Below are 5,867 nucleotides of genomic sequence, written 5' to 3'. Positions count from 1 at the left end.
CAACAGTGTCATGAAGTGTCATTCAGTAAATAATGACAATTTTAATGAGAATTTGCTTTAAAAGTTGGATGAAAGGTTTTATGTTATGTATATGACAGTGTCATGTCAGTCTCATGCACACCCCATCAAATAAAGTGTTACCAAAATGGTAATATATTGAAAGCACAATGTAATTATAATTTTTGTTCTTTAAAGTAATAACTTCCATGTTTTATTGTCACACTTAAATTTTCATGTTCATGTGTTCACTTTTGATGTGTAAACTGATAATTTATGTAAAGTTCATAAAGYTGTGAGTAAAAYTGGACAATTTTAAAATGTCGGTAATAAAACAAAATATTTAAATTACCTTGAACATCTTGTGTAATTAATCTTTCCATTTAATTTTAGCCTAAAACAATGTAAGTACTGTAGTGTAGTTATGTATGTAATGTACAAAATAGGAAAGTAGGAATAAATAAGACTTTTATGAGTAATTAATATTAGTTTATTATCACTAGCAGGAAATCAAAAATAAAAAAGTGCAATTTAAATACATTACTAATATATTAATAGTATATTTAAAATATATTGAAGTATATTAAAAACATATTTTTAATATAATTCTATGACAGAATTAGTACACTCAAAATATAATAATCTCTTAAATATTACATTTAGTAGTACTTGAAGTTTAGTAGTACTTGAAGTTTAGTAGTACTTGAAGTTGTTCCAAAAAAGTACGTTTAAGTATACTAAAAGTTGTAATTTAATACTATTTAAATACTACAAATGTATACTAAGCACAAAATTAGTTGTTCCAAAATAGTACAGTTTAAGTACATTGATCAAAGTATGCTAACGTATGTTAAAATTTAACACACTAAAGTATACTTTTTTTTTTAATTGGCCTCTGCGCCACCACAGCACACCCTACCAGTACTATTTTAAAATTCAAATTTCTGTGTTGTTCTGTATTTAACATTCATAGTGTTAACGTTTAACACTATACACTAGTGTTAAGTAAATCAACACTGCTGCGTGTTAAATTTCAATTACTGAGAGTGTTGATTCAACCCTATCATGAATAACACTTTCAAAAGTGTCATTTTAACACAATCAAGAGTGGTCCAATATAGACACTTTCAAAGTGTTGAATTCAGCTCTCTAGGAGTTGAATTAACACTTCCAAATTTGTTGTGTGCAGTAGAGGACAGATAATCAAGCTGTCTCCCAGTGTTCCCATTACAAACTACAAAAATACACCAGTCAGTCAGAAACAACAAATCATAGCCAGGAGGAAGCATAGTCACCGATGACAGCAGATAAATGCATTTCCTGGAACTATAAGGCGTTTCTTTGCCGTTGGCACATTATATGAGGTTGATTGACATCGCTAAGACCCGCCTCCTGACTCTGATTGGTTGTTTTTGGTCATTTGCTCAGGCTGGAGGTGAGGGATTTTTTTCAGATTGTCTGTTTCATGACATATTGTCACAACATGGTGACAGTTCTAACAAATGTGGAAAAATTTTTTTTGTAAAAGTTGCATACAGCAGCTTTAAGGTTACATAGGGATCACAGACGTAAAACAGACTTTATACAGGTGAGCATAATGAGCAATCAGCCAGAGAGGCAGGGACAGGAAGCATCAGCTACAAGGCAGAACTGAAATCTATACTTTCAGTATGTTTTAGTTCATTTTCAAAATGCCTGGTATAGTTCCATTTAGCTATAGTGTTTTTCCTCATCAATTACAGTTTTTAATTTTTATTATTATTTCAGTGAACAAATATGTTTCTTCAATTTCAATTTGTGTTATTTAGTTAGTTTTAGTTAACTGTAATAGCCTTGGTGTCTGGTGCTCATTGTCTGTCTGTCCTGAGGGGGCGAACCGCGGCGCATTTAGGGTGGGTTCCCAGCCAGAGAGGGTCTGTCAATATGACCGTATGGTGTTAGTTAGAAAAGGTTAAGCACGGTACAAGTGCTGCCGGCATTGTGCGAAAACGAGACGACATGTCAGCAGGTGCAGAAAACAATACGGAAGTGTTTGATGTAACGCGAGACGGCAGAGGGACGACAGATATTGCTCAACGCGACCCAGTTCCATTTAATGCTGTCAGACCTGCCCTGCAGAGAGGTTACTCAGGATTAATGCCGCTGTACATTCAGACCGCCCTCTCCTTACGTCCTAAACTGATTATGAATGAAGGAGACAGACTCCAGCGCAGATGGGAGAGAGAGAGCAAAGCGTGATTCAATATACCCATTTGCTGATGATGTAATATGATGTTGGTGAAGATGAGGGAATAAAACTTGCTCAATCTCAGCACATTCCATATTCTCTCATTTCATCATTTTACTCAGTACCCAGCAATCCACTTTTCAGTTTAAAGCCACTGTTTTTTTTTTCTTGTCTTCCCGTTTCATTTCTTACGTAGAGATCCAGTCAGTTGACTATTAGGAAATCAAGTGAAATTTCTGTTTTTTGATGTCTTTCTAAGTTTATTTTCAGATGAAGTCTTTGAGTCGGGGCAGACTGATCTACAGTAGCTTTCAAAGTATCGATTGGCCTTGAACTTCTCTACATGTGGCCCCATGGCAACAGCAGACTTCTGTTTTATTAGGATTTTTATGTGATGGATCAACAGCAATTATGAAGTGAAAGGGGTAGAAATATCCATGATTGGTTTTTTTTTAAACAGAAATGTGAAAAAAATGTGGTGTGTACAGTATTATTATTATTATTCTGCCTCCCCGAGTTAACAGAAGCATACTTAGGCTCTGTTTCGACCACACCAGAACAGCAAAACCGAAATGTTTTGTCGCATTTTGTTTCTCGTTTACATGGCGACAGCATTTTGGACAAACAAAAACACAATGGCATAAAGTGAAACCTTTTTAGAAACATGACCGAAAACGATGACGTTCTTCACGCCATCTTGTGTTTGTGTACTCATCCCCAGTTTTCACCATGTCAGGTCTCTGTGTTCTGAATGTTCTGCTTCACCTCTCCAGATTATCTGCCGTTAAAGTAAAACATATGGAACATTTATGCCCTATGTGAACTGATCTGCCATAAATGACATGTGGCAGATCAGCTGAGTACATCAGTCAGAGTAAACACACAAAGTTCTTCTTTCCTCTCCACACTCTGGACAGTCACCTCCGAAGCAGCCAACACTGAGGTCATGGTTGAAATACCTTGGAATAGTACGGGAATGATAAACCTTCAACAGATTTATGTGCCACAACTTTGAAGATTTCCTGTTGCCTGGAGTCTCAAAGAGACAGTTTAACTCTGACACGTTGCGCAACCCTGTAAAAGCACCTGAAAAGGTTGAAGTCACAAGTGGCAAAAGAGCAAGGACATGTTCAGTAGAACTAAACTCATTCACCTCAGTCAATGTTTCATTTTAAGACAATTCCAGCTCTGTACAGCCTGAATCCATTTACATAGTCAAGAAGGGTTTGAGGCGTTTCCTCAGGCAAACAGTCATCTTTCACCACTGAAGAAGTCAGAATCTCAATAAGGCAATGCAATAGCTCTTACAAACAGTTTTAAAGTTTACCAACCCCCCTCTGAAGACTAAATCTCACACCTGGTGTTTTGGGGTTTCACCCTAAAATAGCTACTGTCCCTTTAAGCCTTGCCGAAATGTTCAGAAACAGGAAGTGATATAACTAGACCAGGGATAAGCCCAGGAAAAACCAGCAAGAAGACAGCAGCTGCACATGGGTCCATGCTGTCCTGTGGTTCTAGACCTCATAAAGGCCTCTGAGTAGGATGATTTACTAGAAGTATATCTTTGTTATTTTTGCATTTTGACTCATTTATGTTTGTAATTAGCAGATATTAGGCAGCATACTAGGGAATTCAGTCAAACAGATAACCTGTAAATGTATTTAGTCAATTTACCTGAATTATCTAATTTGAATCGTATGTGAAGATTATATCTGTGTTGTAGGAATATTCTTTGATGACAAGGCATTAAACTTCAAAGGTCACATTGGTGTTTTATGTATAATACTAGCAGATAGCTTAGGTCAAATACCTTTGCTCAGACAAGCTTGTATTTAATGTACTGAACCTACCATGTATTTGTGATTCTCTTTATCTGTTTATCAGTTTCACACTGTTCGCTCTCAAGTTCAACTGGGTGGGTGTCCTGGATTTATTGTGTGGAGGTGTTTAGCTTGCTGGTTAGCCGAATGAAGTTTCTACAAGGCCTGTAAACCTGGCAAATTCTGAAAAATTCCAGCAACATGGGTGGAGCCAGAAGACAGCAGAATGGGTCAGTGAAGTGTGGTTGGGTAAAAAGGAGCACTGTTGTCAGCTTATCCACTTTATGACTACATCTATCAGTGTTTCAGACTTCTCTAGACCTGACCTTTTTTCAAAACAACTAGTAATAAATCTAGTGACTCTTTTTCTGTGTTGGAGACTTTTATAGTGACAGTCTGTCTGTCCTGATCGAGCAGCTAATGGCCATTAGCCGCCATTAGCTTCTCCCGCTTCCTCAGCCCTCCTCTGTTCAACACCAAACCTTCACCAATAGTCAGAGCAGAGGAGACCTGTTCCACTCTGTGTCCACATTGCAAATAAATCACACATTTGTAAATGATCAATACTTGCCAGTTGCCATGGCAACCCAGGTGAAACAAAATATACTTTAGTGTACTAAATTTTAACATCAGTATACTTTTATCGATGTACTTAAACTGTACTATTTTGGAACAACTAATTTAGTATACTTTAGTAGTATTTAAATTGTATTAAATTACAACTGATAGTATATTTTAGTATACTATACGTACTTTTTTGGAACAACTTCAAGTGTACTTTGTGACGATCCCCTCCTTTCCAGTAGGGGTCTCTAGTCCTGTGTTTTCTGGTTTTTTTCAGGAAGCAGGGAGATGGGCCGTTAATTGCACTCATCGGCAGATGATAAATACTGACGTCTAGCCAGTCACTGACKGCTTGTTGGCCCTCCGGACAAGACCGGAACGAGCAGCATTGGTCCACACTTCTCTCTGACTGGCTAGCTTGATCTCCTGGAGCGTCGCTTGGTTATCAAATAAATTATTGTTTCTATAGATCCGCTCRTCTGTCTCCCTTTTTTGTCCTCGCCTTTGAGCTGGGCGTGACAACTTAAAGTATAATTTTTAAATATATTTCAGAGCTTTATTATATTTTGATATTGTATTTTGAGTGTAATAATACTTCAAATATTTTTTAAATATACTATTAATATATTAGTAATGTATTTAAATTACACTTAATTTTTATTTTTGATTTCCTTCTACTGATAATGAGCTGCAATTTTAATTACTCCTGAAAGTCTTTATTCCTACGTACCTATTTTGTACATTACATGCATAACTACACTACAGTACTTACATTGTTTTAGGCTAAAATTACATGGAAAGATTAATTACACAAGATGTTCAAGGTAATTTAAATATTTTGTTTTATTACTGATATTTTGAAATTGTCCAATTTTACTCACAACTTTATGAACTTTACATAAATTATCAGTTTACACATCAAAAGTGAACACATGAACATGAAAATTTAAGTGTGACAATAAAAAATGAAAGTGAGGATCAACGACAGAACATTCCCGTTCACTGCACCTTACAGGAACCTACAAAAAAGAAAAGTAGAGCAATTAAATGATTGGGACCGGATGCCTCGGGTGGAAAAACATTTCTGGGTGTCTTCTTTGCCTGTTTTTGTTAGAAGTAGAAAAAAAATAGTCAGCAATGTCATAGAATCAGTTGATGTTGGCATTAACTATTAACTATGAAGCTGTTTTAAGTGTGGACTTAAGGAGACAAACTACCTTAAAATCTTTCCATCCATGATCTGAACACACTGATCCTTG

General features: G+C 36.2%; 1 long non-coding RNA gene across 1 annotated transcript; it reads left to right on the top strand.

The window, feature by feature from the left end:
• Window positions 1-913: 913 nt before the first annotated feature.
• Window positions 914-5,078, top strand: LOC103461274 (uncharacterized). The gene is made up of 2 exons (XR_533086.2): window positions 914-4,274; window positions 4,886-5,078. It is a non-coding gene; the product is annotated as an uncharacterized LOC103461274 (long non-coding RNA).
• Window positions 5,079-5,867: the final 789 nt, after the last annotated feature.

Source organism: Poecilia reticulata, unplaced genomic scaffold (assembly GCF_000633615.1).
Source record: "Poecilia reticulata strain Guanapo unplaced genomic scaffold, Guppy_female_1.0+MT scaffold_910, whole genome shotgun sequence".
Taxonomy (NCBI): Eukaryota; Metazoa; Chordata; class Actinopteri; order Cyprinodontiformes; family Poeciliidae; genus Poecilia; species Poecilia reticulata.
This window is presented reverse-complemented; position numbering and strand designations above follow the sequence as displayed.